General features: G+C 47.9%; 1 non-coding gene across 1 annotated transcript; it reads right to left on the reverse strand.

The window, feature by feature from the left end:
* Positions 1-4385: 4385 nt before the first annotated feature.
* Trnat-cgu (transfer RNA threonine (anticodon CGU)) lies at positions 4386-4458 on the reverse strand. Its single transcript has one exon. It is a non-coding gene; the product is annotated as a tRNA-Thr (tRNA).
* Positions 4459-13237: the final 8779 nt, after the last annotated feature.

The raw sequence follows: 13237 nt of genomic DNA on the forward strand, positions 1-13237 counted from the left end.
GGGCCGCTCGGCCTGAAGATCTCATTCTGTTCTCGTTCAGATACAGGCCAGAAGGTCCTCTGGTAAATGGAGGGCTCACACAATCTTCTCTTAGAATAGGAGCGCCTGAGGGAAGTATAAACGCAACAGGTTCGCTCGCGGCGAGCTTTAGAAAGGGGTTCTCCCCCGACGACTCATGGCCGACTTGTTTCTCGGGTGCAGGGAAGTTGCGCAGATATGGGCTCGCCGCTTTCAGTACCAGCGCTAGTCACAATTCTTAGCACAATTTTTCAGCCCACCATCATCCCCATCCTCGAATGTGGAACTTTGTTTTTACATTTGGACAGGCGGCAACAAGCTCTGTGCAGCGGCCTGCAATGCGCACAGGCAGCGCGGCCGCCGCCGGTCGCCGCGTCGCGCAGAGGTGCTGGTGCCGGGTCGCTGCTCGGCCGGTCAGCGGAACGTGGCATTGTTGCACATACGCATGTTTTAGAATAGGGAAGCCGAACGTTGGTCGCCCCCCAAAAGGTAGAGGAACCCAAGCGCAGCACGCTGGACCCCGACGAGCTTTAGAACGCCTTCCCCAACAGCTCCAGCCGGCTCAGGTTGCACGGATCGCTGCTGATGTTGGGAACTTTAAGCTTAGCACCAAGGGAGATCGCTGCCAACTCTACAATTGCGAATGACTATCCTTAACACAGTTTTTCACCACACTGTCATCCCCTTTCTGGCATGTGGAACCTTATTCCTACGTTGATAGTCACTCTAGCGATCGGTGCTGTGCTCATTCTTGCGCACGGGTAATGCCATCCATCGGCCTCTCGCCGCATCTCGTGCTCGGGCAGGTTCGTTTGCTGCCGTCGACGAGCCTCCGCGACCGGTCGGCGCTCCGCATCGCGATACAAATTCGATCACCTCTTTCGAAATCACCTTGGATGACAATCCCTAGCACAATTTTTCACCACACTATCATCCTCTCTTGCATGTTTACCTTGCTTTTCGGGACAGCCTTGACTCTGGACGGCAGCGAAGAGCGGTCGCTGCCGCGGCATGTGTGGTGCGAGCCGTTTCGTGCGCCGTACGGGCATGCACGACCGGCGAGTGTGCAGTGCGCTTCCGCGCGCAGAAAATGCTTCATGCTTTCAGCTTGCTTGATTTCTTCTTAAAATCTAGCAAATCAGCTAAGCTGTCGTCACAGCCAACAACGTTGATCGGGAAAACGAGCAAGAAGTTCGGGAAGCCCAGAGCGCTGTGGTCCCACAAATTTTCTAATTCCCTTATAATAATGGATCAGGAACTTGGGGTACCTCCGTATTTGTTTAAGCCCGTCACTTCGCGTTTGAAGTACAGAGCACCCGACGACACGGCCGGCCCCTCGACTACTCGTGAAGGCAATGTAGTTGCCACGGGCGCTCGGGTGGGAAATCTCTGATATCTAGGAGTCGGTTTAGGGAATCACACAGTAGCATTACGGTTAAAAATCGACGCGGAAGCAACTCTAGACAATGATGATTAATAAAGTGCAGATTACACGCCTGCTTAATTCGGAACTTCGCCCAGAAAACTGGGACACAGCGAAGCGGTGGCGCACGTCACTGGCCGTCTTCCGAATATGACGCTACTTCCGGTCGCTGCCGCTCAGTTTCTCGCTCTTCCGGCGATGCGGCAGGGAGTAGTGGGCGGGGCGTTGGGTCAACTTTAACGACGAATACCGCTGTCCCCAAGCTAAAAATGACAAAAAAACTTTACAGGCATAAACTGACGAATGTAATAATTGTAAAAAGTAGAGTTTTGACCGGTTTTAAAAGCGCTTCAGTAGCCCTTTAAGAATATCTAAAAAGTAGTTTTACGGTTTCGCCCTAGCCAACAATATTTGGGCGATTCTGCATTTCGGAACAAAATGGGTGTTCTTAAAGATTCTCCAAAAAAGGTTTCACTAATTGATTTATCCAATTGGTTTTTGCTGACAGTTTTCTTCATAGAAATCCACAGAACCAATTTTAAAGATTTGGCCCTGCGACGACGGTAAAATTGCGATTTTTTTGGTAAACCACACGTCTTTCGAACCTAAAAGGCCTAACAAGTGATGTCAACGCCTAGCCAAACTGCTGTTTCAAACGGCTTCAGATTTCATGAGCACCTTGTGATTATGGTGCCGGAGCTTAATATTGCGGATTTTTAAAATTATACTAGGGAGGGAGTGAAACGCTTTGAAACAATTTTTCAGATATTTATTTTTTTATCGCATGCCAGTTCACATATTGAACTACTTTTCGTTGGTAAAAGTAGCGTATGCAGGTACCCAAAGACTGCTCAAGAAGATTTTTCCATAGCGCCCACCTGATAAGGGCAATCAGTAGTTCGGAATAACTGTGTGTTTTTCCAGATTCCTCAATAACTATACAGCCCGTTGATATGTACACTTCGTTTTTGCTTGCAAATGCTGCCCATACAATTGTCCAAAAACCGGTTTCAAGGTTGTGTCCTAAGATGAGTATAAAGGGGTCAGCGGGATGTTTACCTTCCACCCCTCTGAACGTGGAATTCCGTTCAATTTTCCCGCGTTCGCATAGTACTCGCCTACTGCTGGGACTTTCTTCAACCCCCGCCTCCCCGTAGCAGCATACCAACTGAGATAACACTTCCCATGGGTAAGTATATAGAAAAAGACGTTTGAGCGCACCATCTTGGTTTCGGGAGAGTTCCAATAAAACACGAGTTCCGGCCGTTCCCCATTACCGCACGCCTCCGGTGGGAGCCCATGTGTTGACAGCAGCAGGGAGCTTCTAATTGTGCACAGCTTCCTTCACGGTGAACCACTTACTTATGACGAGTAAAAAATGGCTGAACACGTGTTATACCGGATAGTGTCATTAGTATAGTGGCCGACCCGGGCATCGCCGGGTTGATATCGACGGTATTTTCGACGATCGTGAAAGCTGACTTTCCGCTCAAGTGAGAAAACTTTCGCTGGTTATTGTTATTTTATGTTAGTGCACACGCTCAAACTAAAGATGACCCAAACGTCTGGTCCTGCTGATACGCTTAGATTTTTTTTTTTTTTTTGGGGGGGGGGGGGGGGTGAGTGGGGGCTTCGCTACACTCGCGCCAAACGCAAGGCCATTCCACACCACATGGGGACGGCCACGAAATCGGTAAAGGCTACCGAGTGAACCGAACTCGAATTGGCCATACGCCCGAAGGAGCAACGTAGCATCATCCCATCGCTAGAATCCCAGGATGCGAAATGGGCCACCAGGGCCATCTCACACAACACACACAAACTTCTGCGCTTTAACAAGGTGTCTAACACCCCCTGTAGAGTACTGAGACTAAAGGCGTTAGACATTCAGTCGCACCCTCCTCTGCCCTTAACTGTACATGAGGTCCATAGCGAAGGCATGTCGTGGGGTATAATATATGACCAAACTCGAGATGAAGCTTTATAGTCGCCGCCCAGAGTCTTGGGCTGCGAGAGCGCCCAGAGGTTCCTAAACACCCCATTAAAGAAGGGGATCATGTAAATCAGATTTGCGTCGCGCCATCCTTCCCCGCATGTAAACTACTGGTGTTTTCCTAAAGTAGTGAGTTTGTACTAGTTTAGAAAACCCACATCTGATCAAACTGAGTTTGATCGATGGTGCGTTTTTTCTGTCACCGACCCGGCCGCGAGCAGGATGTGTGCCCAAAAGAAAAGCGCGTGCGTTCTCAATGCGGTTCTTTGGGCATGGGCATCTGAGGACACATAAAAAGTTTCCAACATGCAGATCTTTCCAGAAATAATAACGGAAGATCCACTGGTGGATATTTAAGGATGCCTGAGCATGTCAGTCCTCTCCCTGGCCAAATTGAGGCTCGGCCCGATGTGCACGCCTTGCTCCGACTTCAGAAGTCCCAAACACGGCATTTTCCTGCACATCTCTCGTACACCGTGCTATCCGTACTTATAGCTCTAACCATCTCAGTGGTCACGTTTGCTCGCTTTAGCAGCGGAATTGGTTACCCGGCGCTGCCCTTTCTACCCACCAGTATCGTAGTTTCGTCGCCGTCATTCCCGTCTCTTCTTCCTTGGTGCCCGGAAAAGCAGCAAAATACGTAGACCTGCCTTTTAGGACAACATCCCTTTCACGGACACCGCCTGAAAATAAGGCACCTTCTGGGGAGCGGTTACAGCTATCAGATGGCCACAGCGGATCACGCGTGTGCTTCAATATCGCGAAGGGCAACCTATGAAGGCACTTGAGCTGCAGGCCACACTCTGCGCACTCAAGAAGTTAACGGGCTATGCAAGAACTAGCCCAGTCTGTGCGAGGCAAAAGGTTGATGGATTTCGCCGGCTCAGTTGAGGCCCTAAAGGAATTAATGACGACCCGAAAATCGAGCCTTTAACACAAAGCGAAAAAATGCCCGCCGGGTGGGAACCGAACCCACGACCTCCAGATTACGCATCTGGTGCGATGACCACTACGCTACCGGCGGGGCTATTTTCCCCTCCACTTTCTGGAGTATTTATGTTAAGGTGCTTATTTCTTGCGCTTGGGGGTGGTAGCCAGCGCCACTCGGACAACTCGGGGTGAAGGGGACCTTCTTTTTAACCCCTGGGCCGTGACTCGAGTGTTTACGACATGTCGAGAGTGGTCGACCAGCGTGGAACCCTCTTAAGCTCCCTTTGGCACCAAGACTGCCAGAACAGAGGCCCTCGCTAAGCATGTAGCGAATCAGAAAATGGGAAATGAGGGGCTCCGTGAAATAAGACAGAAAATAAGGGTTGGCAGTCAAGAAAACCTCGGAAAGCAAAGGGGAGGTTGTGGTGGGTCATAGAAAGAGATGAAGAATATTTTGAGTCGAAAAGAAAGCGGTGAAAAAATGCCCGCCGGGTGGGATCCGAACCCACGACCTCCAGAATACCGGTCTGGTGCGATAACCACTACGCTACCGGCGGGGCTGTTTCCCCAGCACTTTCTCGGGTATTTATGTTAAGGTATTTTTGTTTCCTGCACTTGGGGGTGGTAGCCAGCGCCACTCGGACAACTCGGGGTGAAGGGGACCTTCTTTTTAACCCCTGGGCCGTGACTCGAGTGTCTACGACATGTCGAGAGTGGTCGACCAGCGTGGAACCCTCTTAAGCTCCCTTTGGCACCAAGACTGCCAGAACAGAGGCCCTCGCTAAGCATGTAGCGAATCAGAAAATGGGAAATGAGGGGCTCCGTGAAATAAGACAGAAAATAAGGGTTGGCAGTCAAGAAAACCTCGGAAAGCAAAGGGGAGGTTGTGGTGGGTCATAGAAAGAGATGAAGAATATTTTGAGTCGAAAAGAAAGTGGTGAAAAAATGCCCGCCGGGTGGGATCCGAACCCACGACCTCCAGAATACCGGTCGAGTGAAATAAGACAGAAAATAAGGGTTGGCAGTCAAGAAAACCTCGGAAAGCAAAGGGGAGGTTGTGGTGGGTCATAGAAAGAGATGAAGAATAGTTTGAGTCGAAAAGAAAGTGGTGAAAAAATGCCCGCCGGGTGGGATCCGAACCCACGACCTCCAGAATACCGGTCTGGTGCGATAACCACTACGCTACCGGCGGGGCTGTTTCCCCAGCACTTTCTCGGGTATTTATGTTAAGGTATTTTTGTTTCCTGCACTTGGGGGTGGTAGCCAGCGCCACTCGGACAACTCGGGGTGAAGGGGACCTTCTTTTTAACCCCTGGGCCGTGACTCGAGTGTCTACGACATGTCGAGAGTGGTCGACCAGCGTGGAACCCTCTTAAGCTCCCTTTGGCACCAAGACTGCCAGAACAGAGGCCCTCGCTAAGCATGCAGCGAATCAGAAAATTGGAAATGAGGGGCTCCGTGAAATAAGACAGAAAATAAGGGTTGGCAGTTAAGAAAACCTCGGAAAGCAAAGGGGAGGTTGTGGTGGGTCATAGAAAGAGATTACGTCAATAACGGTAAAAAAATTTAACCACTCCCCTATGCCTTCTTTGGCGTTGTAGACTGCCGGCATTTCTTTCTGTATTTCCTAACGAGCCCCTCATTTCCAAACCCTATTATCGTGTGAAAGCTTAGCGAGGGCCTCGGTTCTGGCAGCCTTGATGCCAAGGTAGCATAAGAGGGTTTCCCGCCAGTTAACCGCTCATGACAGGCTGTAGACGTTCGCGTCACGCCCCGGGGGTTGAAAAAGAAGGTCCCCTTCTCCCCGTGTAGTCTGAGTGGCGCTGGCTACCACCCTCAAGCGTCAGATACAGTTGCAGTAAATATAAATACCCCAGAAAGTGAAGCAGAACACAGTCGCCCAGATAGCCGAATTGGTAAGGCAGTCGAGATCTAATCGAAAGGCGTGGGTTCGGTCCCCACTCTGGACGCGTGTTTTTCTTTCTTTCTTTCTTACGTAATTAATAAAAAAATAATGTAACGTCAATAACGGTAAAAAAAATCTAACCACTCCCCTATGCCTTCTTTGGCGTTGTAGACTGCCGGCATTTCTTTCTGTATTTCTTAACTAGCCCCTCATTTCCAAACCCTATTATCGTGTGAAAGCTTAGCGAGGGCCTCGGTTCTGGCAGCCTTGATGCCAAGGTAGCATAAGAGGGTTTCCCGCCAGTTAACCGCTCATGACAGGCTGTAGACGTTCGCGTCACGCCCCGGGGGTTGAAAAAGAAGGTCCCCTTCTGCCCGTGTAGTCTGAGTGGCGCTGGCTACCACCCTCAAGCGTCAGATACAGTTGCAGTAAATATAAATACCCCAGAAAGTGAAGCAGAACACAGTCGCCCAGATAGCCGAATTGGTAAGGCAGTCGAGATCTAATCGAAAGGCGTGGGTTCGGTCCCCACTCTGGACGCGTGTTTTTCTTTCTTTCTTTCTTACGTAATTAATAAAAAAATAATGTAACGTCAATAACGGTAAAAAAAAATCTAACCACTCCCCTATGCCTTCTTTGGCGTTGTAGACTGCCGGCATTTCTTTCTGTATTTCCTAACGAGCCCCTCATTTCCAAACCCTATTATCGTGTGAAAGCTTAGCGAGGGCCTCGGTTCTGGCAGCCTTGATGCCAAGGTAGCATAAGAGGGTTTCCCGCCAGTTAACCGCTCATGACAGGCTGTAGACGTTCGCGTCACGCCCCGGGGGTTGAAAAAGAAGGTCCCCTTCTCCCCGTGTAGTCTGAGTGGCGCTGGCTACCACCCTCAAGCGTCAGATACAGTTGCAGTAAATATAAATACCCCAGAAAGTGAAGCAGAACACAGTCGCCCAGATAGCCGAATTGGTAAGGCAGTCGAGATCTAATCGAAAGGCGTGGGTTCGGTCCCCCCTCTGGACGCGTGTTTTTCTTTCTTTCTTTCTTACGTAATTAATAAAAAAATAATGTAACGTCAATAACGGTAAAAAAAATCTAACCACTCCCCTATGCCTTCTTTGGCGTTGTAGACTGCCGGCCTTTCTTTCTGTATTTCCTAACGAGCCCCTCATTTCCAAACCATATATATATATATATATATATATATATAGTCTGGAAAGATAAAAACTCACACAGAGCGCGAAAAAATAAGGTTAGTAGAGACAGAGACACACGCGAAAGACGGAGAAAATAGACATAAGTTTACTCACGGTTCAGGGAGAGGACTCCCTTTCTTCAGAGTACCTCAAGAAAGGGAGTCCTCTCCCTGAAACGTCAGTAAACTTAGTTCTATTTTCTACGTTTTTTTTCGTGTGTCTCTGTCTCTACTAACCTTATATATATATATATATATATATATATATATATATATATATATATATATATATATATATATATATATATATATATATATATATATATATATATATATATATATATATATATATATATATATATATATATATATATATATATATATATATATATATATATATATATATTGTGTATAAAAGTGCGTCACCATATTTTTAAGACAACTATAGGAGAAATAAATGAAATTTTAGGATATTTCACAGCGTCTAACATAAGTGTCTTCAGTCTTCGATATCTTTCAGCACCGCAAATTTATCGCATTGGCTTCTGGCAGCAAAGATTTTCCCTACAACACCTAAATACACGTTTAGGATTTTTTTTCTAATCGGTCACAAAATAGTAGCTGGGTAATTGTAGCACCAGGAGGAGTATCATGTACGGGACGTACACACGTCCTAATCCCACTAATTATGATGATGAAAACTTTTATCGCGCAGAGCGGAAGGTGTTAACGCCGATGGCTGTATAGCGCCTTCCAACAGTTCGATTCCTTATCGCTAGCCATTTATCCATGGTGTGATGTATTAAGAATGAGTCTACCTACGTGGCCCCCACAACGTGAGATAATGCGTTAGTGAGCCCTGGCCCTATCCAGAAATCCGATCTTTCTTGGTTGATTTAGGCTTGTTCCACTAATTTTTCTTAACTCTACCCTTACCCCATTAAGCGAGATGACCTCTCGGAACAGCGTCAGTTGCACTATGTATCAATGAATTCATTCAACCGAATAATACAAGGATGGTGTATAAACGATAAACGAACACCTGTAGGATCTTAGGAAAAACGTTTCCCCCAACTCGATTCGTTTGGACGCGATCTGTGGGGTTCAAAATGTGTACATTAGAAAAACCTCTGGCATTGGTCTACGGGGGTGGCACAAGATGGAGAGCAATGTTTCAGATGTTGGACGGGGCTCCTTCTGCCTCGCCAACAATGCAGCCCAGCCAATGTTGGCTGCTGCAGCCACACCCTACAGCGTCTGACTCCGGCACGCCGCCTGCCCAAGGAACAGACGCGGGCGGCTATTAGAAGAGGAGCCCGAGGAAGAACGACCAAGTATGTGTGTGCGTGCGAGGAGTGTGTATAAGAAGCGCAATCTGTTGCCGTGTACTCCGCACTCGGCCTGAATTGGATATAAAATCGATAAATCGCCTCAGGTATTAATTACAGGTTTTGACGCCCCACAGCGGCGGGCCCCTTTTTCCTTTGGCCCGTCCTATTCAGCGGCTGCAAGTGAGAGTGCGCGCGTTTCCCGGGCAGCCCCGCAGCGCCGGCACAAAATGAAAGCAAAAAGGAACCCGCTTTTCATAATTCCCTGGCCTTGGCGGCCAAGTGCGGGACCCTGCGGAAATTAGGGGGTAAAGACAAAAAGAAAGAGCCAAAAGAAGTGAGGAACTGCCAGAAATCAATGACAACTTTTTTTGTTGCCCCGGGCGCTAATTAAAACAAGCTTGTAGCTGCACAGGCTTCATATAGACTCTCGCGCGCGGTGCTCAAGGTGCAAAGGCTGAAAGAATTCAACTTTTAAGGAGTTCTCTCTCTTTCATTTTTTGCCTTGCCACTCGGGGATGAACGGAGACTCTGGCTTATATGCTCGCACTTTGCAGGTGCGGAGCGTGGGAAGGCGTCGCGTTCCAAGGTCTCCCCGTTTGATCCTCTAGCCATGCCTGCATATGTCGCGAGGGGGTGGGGTGATGGAGATAACAGAAAGCTGTACGTGGGCGTGGTGCGCAGCAATGAGGACGTCGTCCCCTGTGTCACTGGGGCTTATACTTGCCCGAAAGACTACTGGGCATCGTGGGCGTAAACTGCCCAGAGAGATTTAAAGAAAAACCTGAATGGCTTTGTGCGCTCAACGCCCAGCGAGCCAGCTCCCTAATGGTAAAAATACGTAAGAATTACGTTAGCATCAGTCTCCATGTAAAAATGTTTCAGGGCCCGCTGTTGGCCAATGGAGCCACACGCAAACCTTCACTATCTAGCTTCATTGCAGTGTGTTGTATATGCAATAATCTAAGCAAATATTTAGCTGTTCATACATTGGGATATCCCTATCGTCATCGTCATTGTCGTCATCGCTACCATATTAAAGGGCCCCTAACTTCTCTTTTTTCAACGGGCGACCTTCGAGGGGGAAGATTGCGGCACCTAAATTTCGCTTGATGCGTTGAACCACCTAAATTTCGGGTTTGGTGGAAGGTGAGGCGAAGACACCTTGATAATACTGTAAGAACGGGAGGGAGGTGTCAAAAGGGAAACAACCTCTCCGAGCCACGTTACCTGGCCCTGGCCTCAAATTCTTGCATTGGGTTCTAATATCAGTAGGTCTAGCATTCCCTGCTCACTTGATTTGTCCCACTATTTCCCTCTTGCGTCATAGCATGCTTTTAGGCCACATTTTACAGAACCCAAACTTGCTGATGTCTGTGGAAATGGGTAAACCACTGCTTTTTATCTGATATTTATTATTTGCCAAATGAGTCAGTCTTACTGGTCAGATCTGTTCCATGGGCAAAGAAAATTAGTTATTTTGTATTCCTTCAGTTATTATGATAAACAGTCCATAAACCCGCACCGCTGGCGGCATAGCGTGAGCACTGCCACCTGTCCAATGGTTCGGGCTGAAGAATCGGAGGCAGGAAGGAATCGTGAAGGACCAGGTTCTCGCAAGAATTACCGGACCCAAACGCTGCCGACGAAGGTCGCGTGAGCTTGCCGAGACAGCGTTTGCAATCACACTCAGTGGAGGCGGTCACGATCACGCAAACTCGCGTCACTCCGATCAGAACGGGGAGCGCCGTCCTCGTGCCCCATGTACCATAAACGTTCAGTGATGGTCCATGCTGCCTGCAGCGTTGCCAGGGCTCCGTTACTCGATCGAGGCATCGGCAAATAAACTTGTGACTGGCTAGCTTCTGTTTTTGTAATTCATAAGAAATATTTGGTCTTCCTGAGGTTCTGAGGAATCATCTAAAAATTGCAACAACTGCTTTTGAAAATCGGCTCCCCGAGCAAGCTTTCTCAGCAGTGCCGACGAACAGCGAGTAGGGGTACCTTATAAAAAATATGGCCATAAGCTACTCTACCGGCGTGTAAGCGTTGTGGTTGCGTTATTATTGGACTGTTTGCCGTGGCCGGAAAGGAGAACCATTTCGTGAATTGTAAACAAGAAGACAGTGAGCAATATTAGTGCCTCTTAGAACAAAATCACTGTGTGAGCCATTTTTTTCGTTTCAATAGTGTCAACCTACTCAGAGTCAAAGTCAAATTCATGTGTGAGAGAGGGTGTGTGCATGCGTGCGTGCGTTTGTGGGTGCACGCACGAGTGTGTTTATGTGTGTTTGCGTGTATGCATGCATGTATGCGTGGCGAATCAGAATGGGAAATGAGGGGCTCGTTGAATTAAGACAGAAATACGGGTTGGCAGTCAAGAATGCCTCGGAAAGCAAAGGGGAGAATGCGGTAGGTCATTGAAACAGAGGGAGAATTTTGAAAGATAGAAAGAAAGTGCAGAAAAAATGCTAGTCGGGTGGGATCGGAACCCACGACCTCCAGAATACGCGTCTGGTGCGATGACCGCTACGCTACCGCCGGGGCTGCTTCCCCTCCACTTTCTCGGGTATTTCGGCGAAGGTATTTTGTTTCTTGCGCTTGGGGGTGGTAGTCAGCGCCACTCAGACTATTCGGGGTCAAGGGGAGCTTCTTTTTTACCCCCGGTGGGCATTTTTTTTCTCCACTTCCATTCTATCTTTTAAAATTCTTCATCTGTTTCAGTGACCTACCGCACTCTCCCCTTTGCTTTCCGAGGCATTCTTGGCTGTCAACCCTTATTTCTGTCTTAATTCTACGAGCCCCTCATTTCCCATTCTGATTCACTACATGCGTAGCGAGGTCCTCTGTTCTGGCAGTCTTGGTGTCATAGGTGGCTCAAAACAAAACTTAAGGACTGCAACATATCAGTTGCGGAAGACTTTTCACCTGGTACCAGGCACACTTGAAAAAAACTAATAGCATTTGGGAAAGCACTGCCACAATCGCCAGAATTTAAGCTACGATACACAAAGCTTAGCGTAGGCAGCACAACGTACGTTTATGACAAGCAGAGCGATAGCGTGAAGGAGGCATCTCAGAACACCATGCCACGTACTTTCACTCAAGGGAACGCGACAAGGGAACAGGGCCGGCGTCCAATACTCGGGCACGTGCCAACCAACAGATAAGATTCTCTGGGTCGCAGCTGTAAAATACTCCGACGTAACAATTACCCAGGGGCAGTGGGGCGAAGTGCCCCCTTTCTTCGCCGATTTCAGTCCTGTTTGGTAATGTAAGAAGTGTCATGCGCAAGTAGGATCAATTTAATACTGCTGTGAGTTCATGCGACACCAACCAAATCTTTTTAACTGAGACATGGCTCAGCGCAAAAGTGTGCAGCAGCGAGATTTTTCAGGGAAATAAAGAATATGAAGTCTACCGCTGCGACAGGGGAGGTAGGGCCGGTGGCGGTACGTTGATAGCCGTATCTAAGAGCATTCCGCCTACTCATATAAGCGTGACTTCTAACCTGGAAAGCGTACGGGTCTGTGCTACATTTGAAAGCAAAAAAATTATTTTAGGTGCCTGTTACCGTCCTCCTGGTGCTTCTGTGGCCTTGTTGATGATCTTCATGACCTTATTAATAGTATTGTATGCCGTTATAATTCTTTTCCGATTGTTTTGATGGGAGATTTCAATTTTCCGAACATCTGCTGATCCGGTTTATACCCTGTGCTTGATCCGTTTCCATCCGCCGGCCAAAACTTCCTAAATTTATGCCCGTGTTTTAACTTTACTCAAGTAGTTAAGCAACCCACACGATGTACTGGCACCTGCTCTAACACATTAGATTTAATTCTATCAACACACCCAGAACTTGTAACTATAGTCTTTCATACCTGCTCGGGTAGAGCGATCACTAAGTGTTGCAATTTTTTCTTGACGTCACCATCGGGCGTAGTGTTGACGCCATAAAAAAAATCCGCGGTTACAGTAAGGCAGATTTCGAGAAAATAAACCAAAAGATGTGTAGTGATTTTGATGCATATTTAATAGAATTCGAACAGCGCAGTGTACAGGAGAATTCGGACCTCTTTCAGAACAAGGTGAACGAATTAACGGATGCGCATGTCCCTATAAAATTTATTCGCTCGAATCCGGGAGCACCTTGGTTTCAACGTGCTCCAGGAGCACCTTGGAGCACGTTGAAGCACCTATGCAATAAAAAGAAGCGGCTGTTCCGCTCCGCAAAGCTATGTAACACGACCGATCGCTGGGAGATATACCGCAAAGCGGAACTGGAATATAACAAGGCCGTTTGTGAATCTAAAAAGCATTTTATAACTGCTACTTTACCAAACTTGTTGTCAAATGACCCCAAGGACTTCTGGAATGCTGTTAACCCGAAAAAAGACAACATAATTTCATTGCTGAACGACGCTGGTGTGCCTGTTCTGCCCGCACAGGG

Source organism: Haemaphysalis longicornis, unplaced genomic scaffold (assembly GCF_048455015.1).
Source record: "Haemaphysalis longicornis isolate Haplotype H1 unplaced genomic scaffold, Haemaphysalis longicornis Haplotype H1 scaffold_1, whole genome shotgun sequence".
Lineage (NCBI taxonomy): Eukaryota > Metazoa > Arthropoda > Arachnida > Ixodida > Ixodidae > Haemaphysalis > Haemaphysalis longicornis.